A 13,721-nucleotide genomic window follows, 5' to 3' on the forward strand; every position below is an offset into this window, starting at 1 on the left:
ACAGGAGCCCAACGAGAGCCAGGACGAGCAACCCCACGAAGCAATCCCCTTGGCAGGGCGGGTGCCAAAAAAGGCCCTGGAAGCTKCAGGCAGCACGAGGAGGGACACAAGCAAGCAGCAGCAGATGTTGCTATCATTAGTCCTTCCAAGAAGAGGATTAGGCAAGGCGGGAGGGCATCTACCCAAGCCACATGCTGGGGCAAGAAGCACAAGAAGCTGCACTTGTGAACTACCCTAGTTAAGCGTTTGAAGAGTCTTAAATTGCCCCCATGCCTTGAATACCTTGAATCATCTTTGCAGCCCTAACCTTTGCTTTTGAGAACATCTTTAACCAGTTTCTCATCAGTAGCGCTGTCAAATATCACTGCCTGAGGTGCTAGACTCGAGTGCAGGATGAACTGAGAAGTACGACCCTGCAGGAAGYGAAGGCCCAAACACGTCTCCGGAGCTGGGTGCAGTCTCGCATGAGCAGCCAGCCGCTGGTATTTAATTCAGAGCAGCAGCACGAGGCAAAAATCGTGATGACATTTATAAAAGCCCCTCTGGCTCTCAGGGTTTYCATCATCGTGTTGATGGCACCAGTATACTTCTTAAGGGAGTTGCTTGTTGCTCAGCTGCAATTTAGGAGAATTTCTGGGTTTTGCTGTATCTGAAAAATGAAAAGAAAAAAGGTGATGTAAGGAGTAATGAAAGGAGAAGAACCAGCTATGGACATACTATCTGGAAGTAAAATAAGGTATTGGGCTTGGGTCTCACCTGTTTTATGAAATGTGGCACCTCACAGCATCCCCCGTTTTTTCTCCCAACTTTAACGGAGGTGCTGACATAGGTAGTCACTTGGGAAGCGTTTTTTTTTTTCCTCTTTTCCCCTCCAACTTTTTCAGGGTTTCCTGTATCTCCTTCCCTAGTTATGCATGAAGCCTTGTAGAAACTCCCCGCTATTTCTTGTGAGAACATGGCAAGAAGGGTTACRTCCATCTTACAGCTGGTGAGCCGAGGCACGGAAAGCTGAAATGCAGCAGAGAGGCTGCTGAGCAAGGAATTGAACTTGCACCCTAGATTTCCAGCTGAATTTCTTAACCCAGAGATCCCCTAAACCTTTCCAGAGAGGCAGGACTCAAACTAGATGGTACAAGGCTGATCTCAAAGCTCAGACATAGTCTCACTTAYGTTTTGCTTTTGCTGTTAGCTTCTCTAATGGGATCTTAATACTTTCTGGGCTCTTTGCTGTTCTGCAAGRAAAAGCTGTATTGTAGAAGTAACTTCCTCCTACACTAAAATTATGTGTCTCTTTTGGTGCAATGGAAATGGCTTGCCTTCCCCCAGCTTATGCTTCTGCACACTTTCCTTACGAACGGACTCAAAATCCTTTAATTATTGACCATGTAACGCAGGGCAGCGTGACATTATTTGTCAAGTAATACAATACCGGAGGAACCGCGCTCCTCGCTCTCTCTCTCTGATTTTCCAATAAGCAAATTGAATCRGGTGCGGTGTTGTGTTTAAACCAGCCCTTTCTCTTTGCAACCTGCCGTACGCATTGCGTGCGCCGTCGCGACTGCGCGAGTAATTAAATGAGGTTTAGCGGGAAGCGCCCGCCCTCCGCTGGGTGACTTTGCTGTTAGCTGGCCTCCCTCGCAAGGAGGATTTACGTTGGCGACGCTCGGCTTGTACTAGCTCGGCTGCAACGCTGGCCCAAAAAGGTTTCGTGTAGCTTGCGTTTTCCGCGTCCAGCGCGCTTGGTGGAAAGGAGCTGGAGGTGCGTTCGGAGGCGGTCCGCGGTGATGCAGCTGAGCAGCCTTTTCGTTTGCGCGTGAACTGAGCCTTGATTATGAGATGTCTGAGGCTCGCTAATTAGGCGGAGACACCTCGTGGTTGGTCCCAGGCGGGAGGAAGGCTGATGCGCGCAGCTGTGCTGCCTTTCGCGAGCTAAACTGCTGTGGGGCGTGTAGCTCGCGGTAGGTGCTTTGGGGGATGAGTTGGAGAGCTGAGCAAAGTCAGGGGGATTTTGCTTCTGGGAATACCAGCTGCAAAGCTCTGGCAGTGGGAAGCGATTTGTTTGGAGATGTCTCCTAAACCCTTCGGGGCCGATGGTTCGCCCGTCTTTGCAGCACCCGTGTAAAGAGCCGGGAAAAGAACAGGGTTACAAGGTAACAACCCGTGGAAACTACCTTCAACGTTCAGAATTGCCGGGTACCCGAGCGATAAGGGGGGAGACAGAGCGGCGCAATAAAAATAACAACTGAGCCGTCTTGCGGTCCCAAAATAGGGACGTTTTCCTTACRAGCGTAAGGCGGCGTAATCCCGAGCCAGGTCAGCTCGGTACACGAGCTCGCCGCAGCGGCGGCGCCTCGGGGACGTTTAACCCCGGTGCMGAGAAAGCCAAGCCCGGACCCTTACGGAAAACCGACTGCTTCGGCACGCTGGAGCTGGTCGAGGACTATCGCTGTCCGCAGAGAGCAAAAGCGAAAACGCCAGCAGCAAAGGCTCGCCKTGCTTCGCTGGAAAATCTTCTGTGAAGTTTCAGGGCTCAAAAATAGCTCCGTTTCCTGAAAAAGGGCATCTYGTGAGTCAAAGGTTTGATGTAACGAGTGAGTTTAGCTTTTTGAGTAAATACTTTCTGCCCATTACGCTTTCAGTTTGGGTTTTTTGTTAAATATTGATGTTTTGCAGAAAACCTATCACTTCCTGTTTAGACTTCTGGGGGAGTATTTTCGAGAGAAAAGTTCTTCTCCTAACCCCATGTGCCACTAACACTTGCTTTTTCCACCTTTGTGATGCTCTGTCCTGTATAATTTTGCTAAATATTGCCGCTTATTCTCACAAGTGCTGTAGAGTTCGTAGCATCTTATTAAACTGTTGCCTTCTACTCTTGCGTTGCTTACTGGCGGCGGAATAATTGCACCTTTAAGAAAMGTTTTCCCTTTTAAATACCTAATGCTGTCTTAATTTCCATCATGCTGCACTTTTTCTCATTTCCACCTTTGCAATGTGATAATAACCTGCCAAAGCAGAGTGGTGTGTGTGGTGTGTGTTTATATGTGTGTGTGTGTGTGTATACATATATATATATATATATGTATATTTTCTTTATACTGTTTCTTCAGAAAGTGTAAATAATTACGTCAGGTCAGAAGACAGCAGAGCTAAAACGCTTATTGCTTTTTTTCAATGTCCAGGAAATTCACTGTATTTTTGTGCTGGAGGGACCTGGCTGCTTGGAGGAAAGAACCGCAGGGGGAACGTTGCAAGGGAAAGTCAAAATTGAGTCTGGGCCCTGGCRAAGTTGTAGGTTAAGTTGCATTCAAATCATTTGGGGCTATTTATATATATGTGTGTCTGTGTGTACTGCGCATATATATATATACATACACACACACATATATATATATAGTGTGTGTGTGTATATATATGAAAAAAATACTTGTTTTTAAAATGCAATTACTGGATCTGTCCTCCAAATTACCATGACTGTGCTCCTGAACCAGGCCCTGCAAAAGSTCGTTGCTGAAGGCTGCTTTTGGAAGCAGCACGCACTACCTGCAAGGTGCAGCGTGTTACAGTAGCAATTGGAAATTTTRCTTGCATGCAAATGTGGAACAGCAGCTAGGCATTGCAGACTGTGACTGTTACCTTCTCCTGCTGGTGGGCATGAATCTCCTTCCTGGCAAACTAGGTCTCGAGCATCTGCAGGACTAATAAGCTAGAAAACAGGCTGTGGGGAAAACCCCTCTCCCTCTCTCTTGGGCAAGCTCTTTCTTTTTCTTTCTTTTTTTTTTGTCTTTTTTTCTTCTCCTTTCTGAGTGCACTGAGCAGCAATTTGCAAAACAAAAGAATTTGCTTTGCATTGCGCGTTTTGTTTTGTGTCGCTGGGCTTCGTGGAAACGCACTTGCCATTTTTACCGTTTCCGGCMGCGGATGCAAATAGAGCATCCTCTTAGGAAAACGGTCCGTCCCTTAAAATAAACGCCGCCAGCGCTCGGCGGTGCGCGTTGTCTCGGCTTTTGCGCTGGAATGTGTCTGCAAAAACAGAAAGCCACAGGATAAAAATACRGTTGCCCAGCAGTAATAAAGAGAGGTTTCTATCGAAGGTGCGCGTGCAAACTCTATTAAATTTCTGTGCAGCAATGTTTTGGGTGGGGGGAGCAGTGGCAGCGAGGTTATTTGGTTTTGCCTTTCCCCCCCCCCCTTCTTCCTTCCCCCTTCTCTTTGCTCTTTCTCAGAAGCTCCTTGGCCGGCTCTGCGCCGGCCGTGACGGACGGCAGCGCCGCTTCGGGCTCTGGCCCGCTGTCGCACGCCAGCAGCCGGTGGTCTGCTCTGCCACCTGGCCGGGCTGCGGAGATGGGGCTTCCTTGCTCTGTTTGGCTTTCTCTTGCCCTGCAACTTTGCTGTTGCATCTAAAAGCAAACAGTTATGGATAGCTTAATGGGACAGAAAACTCCTTGCTTTTGGTTTCCTCGACCCCAGAGTTAAAAACCCATCTTGTACACAGAGACCTCGAAGCCTGCCTCGTGTTGGAGTTTCAGTGTCAGTTCATCTGATGGCTGCAAAAATTAGTAAGGTTTATTTCAAGGGTTAAACTCCCCCCCACCCCCCAAACATGCAAAACAGGAGGAAAAGTGACTCCTTTATGAAACTGCTGGACTGATGCAGTTTAATGCCTTGGAGGGAGCTGCACGTGTGTAGAGCGTTGCAGTTTTGCAAGCGSTTTCTGCAAAGATCTCTGAGCATCCGCTGCCACCTCGTCTATGTGGTTGACCGGTGGTGCTTTCACTGTGCTGGCGGGGAGATTTGCTGCCACTCGTGCCGTCTGCTGCAGCGGGTGCTCCAACTCACGCAACATGAAGGCGGACGCGGGCAGTGACACCAGGATGCTTGGATGTATCGCCCGAGAAACGACTGATTAAATCCTCGTGGAAGCTTTGCCATCTTCTGTGTCACACACAGGAGGTGCTACCAGCGTTGTTTTAGGATGGCAAGTTGCTAAAGCTGACAAAACCTTCCTGGAGGTCTCGGGTGATATTTGGAGGTGGACTCGGCTTTGATGCTAGTTGAAACAACTTTTGGTCATCGAGCGATGAAGTGGCTGATATGAGGGAAAGATAAATTTGCATGGCGGTACAGGTGGATCCGTGAAGAACAGAAGTTTCTTCAAGGGATGAGCGAAGTCATGTGAAAGTGTTGCAGATGGGAGGAGAGAGCAGTATGAACAGGGAAAGAGAGCAAGGATTTTYGTGCTGGAGCCCCAGGATACCAGTGCGATGGAGGATGAGGGTGAAAGCAACCCCTCTGCATCATGGGTCTGTTGGGCAACCCAAGAGTACTGAGGCTTGAGGTTTTCCAGAGGCTGGTAACTTCCGAAAGGCAATATTCTGCCTGGCCCTGAGCCTTTGGGAACACCAGGGAGGATTGCTGAGCTGGGTATCCCACGATACTGCCCTTGTGCGAGCTCATCCCCGGTCATCCCTGCTGGCAGGATGCCCTGGAGCAGGCATGCGCAGGGTGAGATCCGTTGTGCAAAGGCGACACACGGGTGTGACCGTCACGTCATCTGTTTTCACAGCAAATGTTTTTTCTTGGCTCTTGAGCGTGTGAGAGGCCGGTGCTGGGGCATGCCTCTGCATGCGGACAAGAATTCCCCTTGGGGCTTGCTGGGTTCAGATGGCTGCTCCCTAGAAGGGCTKCTTGATTGCAGCAACTTGTTGCTTTTTTCTTCCCCCTTCTGTCCCTTTCTTTCATTTTTCAGTTGGCAGCAGCCATCCTTGTCTGCGCAGGTATTGTGTGAGTGGTCCTGCTGGACTGCTGTCCGGTGGCCTTTGCTCTGTGGCTCCTTTGCAGCCCCTAATTGTGAGAGGGGGGCATAGGGAGGCATGGCACGATTTCTGCTCTCTGTTACTTTGGGGTAACTCCTGGGAAGCTGAACTGACTGCCATAGACCGACCCTTAACTTTCACTGGCATAGCTAGAAGCAAGCTCTGCTTGCAATTACTGGTTTTATTGTGCTGTGCAATTGGTTAAGAAGTGGAGGCTTGTCCCTGAGTAATTGCATGGGTCTTCCATTTTGGTGATAAGCACTTACTCCTCCACATTTGGGACTGACTTCTTTCTGTTGGCAGCGTTTGCTGAGACTGTGCCTGTCTGGATATCCTTATATACCTGCTCTCCGCACATTTGGAGCTGTGAGGCATAGGGTGAAGCCACTCATGCTCTTCCTTATAGCTGCAGCTGTGAGACAGGACCTTCAGCGGTTGATTTTTTTTTTTTTTTTTTTTTCCTTTTTATGCCCTCTGGTCAGCAAGAAATTCAGTCAGAGTGAAGGACTTGCATGATAAGGTTTAGCTCCTAGGCTGCCCTCAAAGATATCCTCCTTGGAATATCACTGCCTGACTGCATGATGGACACTCAAGATACCTTCTGTTTATTTTTGAGGAGACTTACAGTTTTGAAGTTCAGTATGGATCTCATTTCCTGAAAGAACCCCCTTCCACCYGAAAAAAGAGAAGTAGCTGTATTTTACATATCCTCTATCCATTTATTTCTCTCGACAGGGAGTCATGGACCTGGTGCTTTGTGTATTAACACAGAAAGCCAAGGGAGCAGTATTCATCTTGGCTTAGCTCTTTATCCCAACAGCAGTCAATTCTGAGCCTTCTGGTTTCTTGGTGGAGGTTTGCAGCCAGCAGGAAAAGTCACTTCCGTCATCCTTTCAGTATCACCATCTCAGCATCATGCAAGATGCCCAGATGGTGTTTAGTGAAAGTGCTTAACATATCAGGTGACTGGGAGTCAGAGTCACGAAAGRCACTGCAAGTGCCATACTTTACCCTGAGAGCGCTGCTGTTCCCCTTCCTCCTGAAGCTGTCCACATCTGGAGCAGCTGTATTTGTTTCCAAATCATATTAATATTTCTTAATCTGTAGAGAGTCCTAGCAGACCAGCATACTAACGTGTTCTTGAGCAGCTATGTGGATTGTTAGGGCCCCCATCCTATGCTGAACGTTTTACAAAAACAAGCAATGCCAAATGTTCTGATCAAAGGAGATCAGACGCTTTTTATCGTATCCTTTCCCTGCCTTATTAAWGCATATCTGCGCTGCTCTTGCTAATAGCAGAAACCCTAAGAAAACGCAGAAGGATCTGTAGCAAAGATCAAGCCGCGGACTTCTGGCCTCAGACAGCTCTGTTATTCCAATGAACAAACCTCTTAAAAGAGATTCCAGTAACCTCACCTGTAACTGTGGACAGATGCAGCACCTGGATCTCATGTCTGCACTACGCAGCACAGATGCTAATTTGTTAAATGCAGGTGAACGAGGCTGCTGGACTGGCTGTCAGCRTTAGTGCACAGTGCAAAGGACTTGACCAGGGTGATCTGCGGGGCTAACTGGAAGAGAATCACTGCTTGGGCAGCGTGACATTCCTTGTCCTTTCTCAAAGTGCCGATTCCTGTTATCATGAACTATCTGCTTGGGGCTCTGAGGAGGTACTTGGCATGGCCCTGCCTTGGATTTGTTGCCACATTTTCCTCTCCTTGGTTGCTAGGCTCGTGAAGAGTTTCCCCCATGTGCTGTGTGAGCCTGGGAGATGCCTCCTTCCTGAAACCTTGATGCAATATGCGACTGAGTGGATGCAGTACCAMAACAGATCTTATCCAGCATTTTCAAGCTAAGGCTTGAGCATCCTTGAGTGCCCTTTGAGACCTGACCAATATGCTCTCAGTATGTATAATATCAGCTGGAAGCAAAGGAGGAATTCGGGCTCTGGTCCAACTCCCATGGTGTTCCATGAGGTAGGGTTGCTAGACATCCATGTAACATGAGATTTCCTGTATTTCAGACTCAGATTCTGTGACTTGTATTGAAAACATACGGGARACTACCTTTCCTATATTTCTTGTACAGATTTAATGTAAGATGTGAGAAATCCCACTATCACTTGTCCACTCCCCTGCCCTATTTCTTGCAGTCTTCCCCTCTTCATCTTTGTTCTCTTCTCAAAATTTTGAATTTGGCCATCAAAGCGTGCAGATAAAACAACTATTGGAATATGTTTTTCGCTTAATTCATGTAATTAATCCACTCTGTCAAGACCTTTGTCAGAGTTGACCAAACTATGTAACCTTGCTGTGATGCTCAACACTAAGGTGAAAGACTAAGTGTTTTATCTAGCAGAAGATTATCTAATTTTATTATATAATTGGGATATAAAACCAGATTATTCCAATTACTTAATGAGAGAACTGATTTTTGCAGACAAGGGAAGTATTTTTTTGGTGTCATCTCAAGATTTCTATGAACGTTTGACATGGTGTCACACAGAAAATTATACACTGAAGAAGATGCAGATTAGCTCAAGGGCAACTAGCAAGGTAGAGGGAGGTTACTAAAGGAATCCCACAAATCTTGGGSTGATCTTCTGTTATATTGATGATACAAGGACAAGTATTAGGGATACACGGAGGAAATATGTGCACAACCCGTATTAGATGGCATCATGGGTAGAAGGGAGAATTTCAACGCTGGAGAGGAAGGACTGCAGGATCTTGACTGCTTTTGTTCCCCATGGTGAGRAAGATGAATTCAAATTAAGACAAATGTGAAAACCAGCTATTACAATGATCAGAACAGAGCTATTTCCTTACCAAGAGGAGATTAAGAGCATATCTACATCATCGTAATGAGAGACAATCATGTCTTAAAGAGTTCATATTACAGTATAAAGCAAAATAATCGATTTATAATGATGGAGCTGAATTTGGGACTTGCCAAATTCATTGTATATGCAATCAAACATACCTTAAATAGGAATAATAACTAATAACTTTAGAGCTAATCAGAATGCAGACCAGTGACTACCATGGAACTGTCTTGACACACGCAGTCCCCAGAAGTGCTATTACACCATTTTGAGAGTTGGCTGCTTTTCCAGAAAGATGTATTTAATCAAGTTCTGATGATTTTTAGAACTTGACTCTGCAGAGCTTGGTCTCAGACAAACKTTTTGTCTGTCACACCTTGCTCCTAAACAAGCAGCTCCCCGTAGCCATGATTTTTCAACTGGGAGAAAATATGTTTGTCCTTCAGCCTCAGGTAAGAACTGCGCGTCAAGGTTCTTAGATTTTGCTTCCTCACCTTTGGCTGCAAAAAAGTTGTGTCCAACAATTCCAGTTGTAATTCCTGCATGGCTGAACGTGAGCTTCTAAATGATGATGTGTGGCTGTTTTCTATTATAACGTATGAAGGCCCTGAATTTGAAGTGTTTCTTCTGGCCAGGTGGCTGGGAGTTGGGACTGCTGTTTCAGGGAGCTGCGTTTTGTTCCTCACTTATCCTTAAAAATCTTTGCAAAGCCCGTGAATGAKGGAAGTTTTCAAGCTAAGGCTCTGTGGAAGAGGCAAGTTTACAAATTTRATTCACCAGACCCATAATTCAGTGCCTGTTTTCTTAGGAATGAGACTGAGTTCCCTTCCACCTCCTGTAMAAGCTGCTGCTTTTGATACCTGGGAGCATCTCTCTGCAGCCTAGGCCAAAAGCACATTATTCAGCTGGCAAGACGTGGTGATGCTGGTGTCCCAGGTGGTCCTGGGATCTTTACCAGGGTATGTCTCCTCCTCTGCCTGCCTTGTTGTGTTAATTCTATGAGAGATGTTAAAGGCAAAAGTTTCTCTACATCTTCATGAGATGCATTTTTAAAAATAATTAYGTTGAGTATGAACTGTTTATTTTACAGAAGAACAAGACAAGATGCAGGACTTCCTCTGTTTAGGAGAGCTGCATGCTGGTGCCAGGGGTCGGGGGTTGGAGTCCTCTAACTTCTGGACGCCCACCACTCATAAGAGTCAGGTTTTCTGTTTAACAGTTAGAGATGTAGCAATGCCAAATATACCAAACAACTAGCTTTCTATGCTGTGCTGCAGAATAACACACTGTCACTGTGCTTTATGCTAGCCTCAATTACTTGCTTGTTTTCAGGATGGAGATCAAAGTACATCATTCAAAGAACAAATGCAGTAAATACCTAGAATTTAGGTACTGGCTTTTTTTTTTTATTTTTTGGAGAAGTGGATTGTCAGAGGAAGCTCAAGCTAAGCTTKTGAGTTTTGTATAAAGAAGCAGGACAAGAGAGAGAGAGAGATGAGGGTTACCTAAGGTGTCTCAATTTGCATGATGCCGTGTGATCCTTATGAGAATGCCACTGCCTGTTGTGTAATTCATGATTCCACGGCTTGCCGTTGCTCTGGGATCTCTGCATAGTCTGTGAATRTCCTCAGGTCTCTGGGTACTACAGGAGTTGAGTCTGCGCTCTTTTCATCTTCTAAAAGCTGAGCTAGACATTAGTGATTTATTTATTTATTTATTCTACTCCAGGTTTATTTTTAGTATCTCCTGAGAAGTTGCATACCTTTAAAAGCAAAGGCGCTGCTGGAGATTCCTCGAGTGAGCTGATTACTCGGGTTAATCTGGCCCTTTTAAAGGGATTTCTTTCACTGTGTAGTAGCTTTGCTCCATGAAAATATGTAGTRTATTTGGAGGGAAAAGCGTGTCAGTCAGGCTAAATCCTTTGCCATTTTAATGCAAGCTGGAACTGGGGCAGTTGTGCCAGGTACTATAGTACATTCTCTGCTAAAACTGCTGAGTATTTCCTTTTCTCTGCTGAATGTTTTCAGCAGGTATGAACATTCATCATTGCATACAGATAAATCAGACTGGAGGGATCCTAACTTAGCTGCAAAGTCAACATCTCTACATTGAGGAACTGGTAAATTCAGAATTGCCAGAATAGCTTTCTTCAGCTTCTCCATCTGATGCACTCACTCACACTACAAGGGCCCTATGGAAAAAATCAAAAGATTTGGGCAAGATTGTTTCATGCCAAATGCGGCTCTTGCACAACGTGGACTAACCTCAGCCAGGAGCTGAATGCCCAGCATTTCACGGGAGCGTGTTATAGGTCAGGATTAGAGAAAGGGAAGATCTCAGGGAAGTTGCTCCTTTCCTACAGCAGGACTTTAAATTCCCTGACTTGCACAGAGAGATGGTTAGTTCAGATTAGCTAGAAGGTTGTATGTATGAGATATGTACCACATGGTGAATTTAGTGATGTAGTAACCCTGAGTAGAGTCAATTTTTTTTTTTTTTTTTTGCAGCTGTATTGTGTGACATTCCAGAGCAATGTCCTGTATATAAATTACAGGTTGTGTAATTAAAATGTGTTAATGAAATAGTGCAAACTAAAGCCTACGCTGACAAGCACAATGACTACATAGAATTGGCTTTCAGGGAGCTCATGAGTGATCTGAAATACTTTCTCTCCTTTAAAACATTCAGCTGCAGTGCAATACCTATCTTCCAGTTGTATTGAAACTGCTGTATTCTGATACAATGTTATGGTGACTCTACGATCAATTTTCTCATCTTGTTCAGTTCAAGTTTCTGAATTTAAGAGTTAGTCTTTGCATGTGTGCTTCATCCTATAGTATGCTTGCTCTAACAGAAACCTTTTTGTGAGGATTTAAAAGATCTGGCTTAGGTTTTCTCTGCAAGCTGTAGGGAGAACTTTTATGTGTCTTGATAGACAGTAAGAATAATTACCTGCCAAATGGAAATGTGATTGTTTTCCCATTTACTTATTTAAAAATAAAAAAATGRGTCCTGCAGATGTCTATGCTGGTACCCCATCTCCTGTCTTACACTTCCAGGCTGAATTTAAGTTGCAGGAGATCCCAGCAGCCATCAGCAGATGACATCTATCACACTGCAGATGCCTCCCCTTGCTTTCCAACTAACCTGCAGAAAAGCCRTAGCACTGGGAGACAGTTCTTCTCTGATGGTACTGCCCAAGCCTTCAACAGTATTCAGTCCTTGGGGGCTGCCATACAATCCCTGTCACCAAGGGGATGTAGATGGCAGCAGGCTGTGGCTGATCGAGGCCTCCTTTCCAGCGGGACTTGAGAAAGTGCAGTGAATAATTGCTGTTCTTATTCCAAACTCCTTCCCTTTCCTCTCTCTTCTAGCAGATGGGCTGAAAACGAGAAGCCACAAACTCTTTTGTCACTAGTCACCGGAGAGCCGTTATTTGTATGCCTTTTATCCCAAATTCACTCCTCTGGAAAAGCTAGTAGGCAGAAAATCCCAGCTTGCAGAACTGCTGGCTCACGTTCCAGCAGGTGGAGCTTGAAATGAAGTTGGTTAGAAAGACAAAATAATTTTGAAGACTTGCCCTTTGCTGAATTCATGCACCTTCTGTTTGCAAACATAGCAGGAATCCCCAGCGGTGTCTCCGGCATATCACTGGCCTGCTTTTCTCAGTAGGGTAGGTGGTAAAAGCTCTGGTCATGATCTAGGCTGTTTAGAATTGGGTAGGTCCTTCCATATAGACAGGGAAACACAGAAGTCCTTGCATTTTTCCACCTAAAAGCTGGATTATTTAGATTTTCTCATTTTTTTTATTTTTTTAAACAAATGGTTCTGCTCTTCCTGAGATTTCCCTTAATCTACTTCTTTCTGTCTTTTTGAAGGACACTCTTCTGTCTGGAGCTTTCGTCCTTTAAAAGTTTTACTTAAAATCTTGGTGCCAGTGGCTCTGTCTGTGATTTTCTGTAGCCTGTCCTCAGAGATTTCTTTTGAAGTTTGCCTTTTTTATTCTGTACCAACTCTTGCAAAAATGTAAAATAGTCAGAATTGCAATAGATATCTGTGGATGTCTGAATACAATCGATACGCGGAGGATAAATGTGCCTTGGCGTTAATCAGCTGAGCAGTTTTGCTTTGGCTAGAATCACAGGCCCTTTGGCTAGAATAAACTCTTCATTTTTTTTTTTTTTTTTTTTTAATCACGGATCATTTGATAGAAATCAGAGCTTTGTGCCACGCAGCAGCTCTGCGGTCGTCGTCGTGCCACCCGTCGCGGGCTCTGCCCCGAGCACGGTCTCAGAGGTGCGACTTGCGTGGTGCCCCCACGTCACGGCATCTCAGCGCGCGAAGCGGCGAGGTGAAACGTTGGGAAATGGGGCCTGTTGTTTGCATGGCTGGTGCGCCTAATATTTAGCTCCAGTTTTGTCAGCTTGAGCTGCTGCTGCAAGTGTATAAATGGGTTCTGGCTTGTTTGGACAGCAGATTTGTTTTTCCTTATTGGCTCAAAAATAAAGTGTGCAGCCTATATTATTTAAGCCATTAACCAGGCTGCTTGCTTAACTGCTGGAGAGCCCTTCTTAAATTCTGTATTGTTTGATTCAAACAGTGCTTTATCTGGGGAAGTTTGCCATACAGATCTCACTTTACACCTCCCCCCCATATATTTTTTTGCTATSATTTTTAGTTATTTCCTCTGCCATCCTAGCGTTCTCTGTATTTGCTTAAATTGCAGTGGAGATTTTGGACGAGCTTATTGCATTACTGTTTCATGTTGACATATAGGCGTGTATTATGTATTCTTTCTTCATGAATTAACACAAAAAAGTTAATGAATATCCAGCACACATTTCTGGTAATTCCACAGGCAGCATTGGGAGCAGTGAGCTCTTCTGATTTTCTATCGATCAGCCTGCATATCTGTCCATATTGCTGCCTGACAGAAATCAGATGTTGTTTTGGGAGTGGTATTTCCTCTTCAACCATGTGTATTGTTTGCTTGCTTTGGTGTTACTCTTAATTCTTCCATGAAGATGTGGAGGAACTTGCCTGGAGAAAGGCTGTTGAGTCCAAAGCGCCGAGGAGAAGACATC

The sequence above is a fragment of the Rhea americana genome, unplaced genomic scaffold (genome assembly GCF_003343005.1).
Source record: "Rhea americana isolate MKP2758 unplaced genomic scaffold, rheAme1 scaffold_494, whole genome shotgun sequence".
NCBI lineage: Eukaryota > Metazoa > Chordata > Aves > Rheiformes > Rheidae > Rhea > Rhea americana.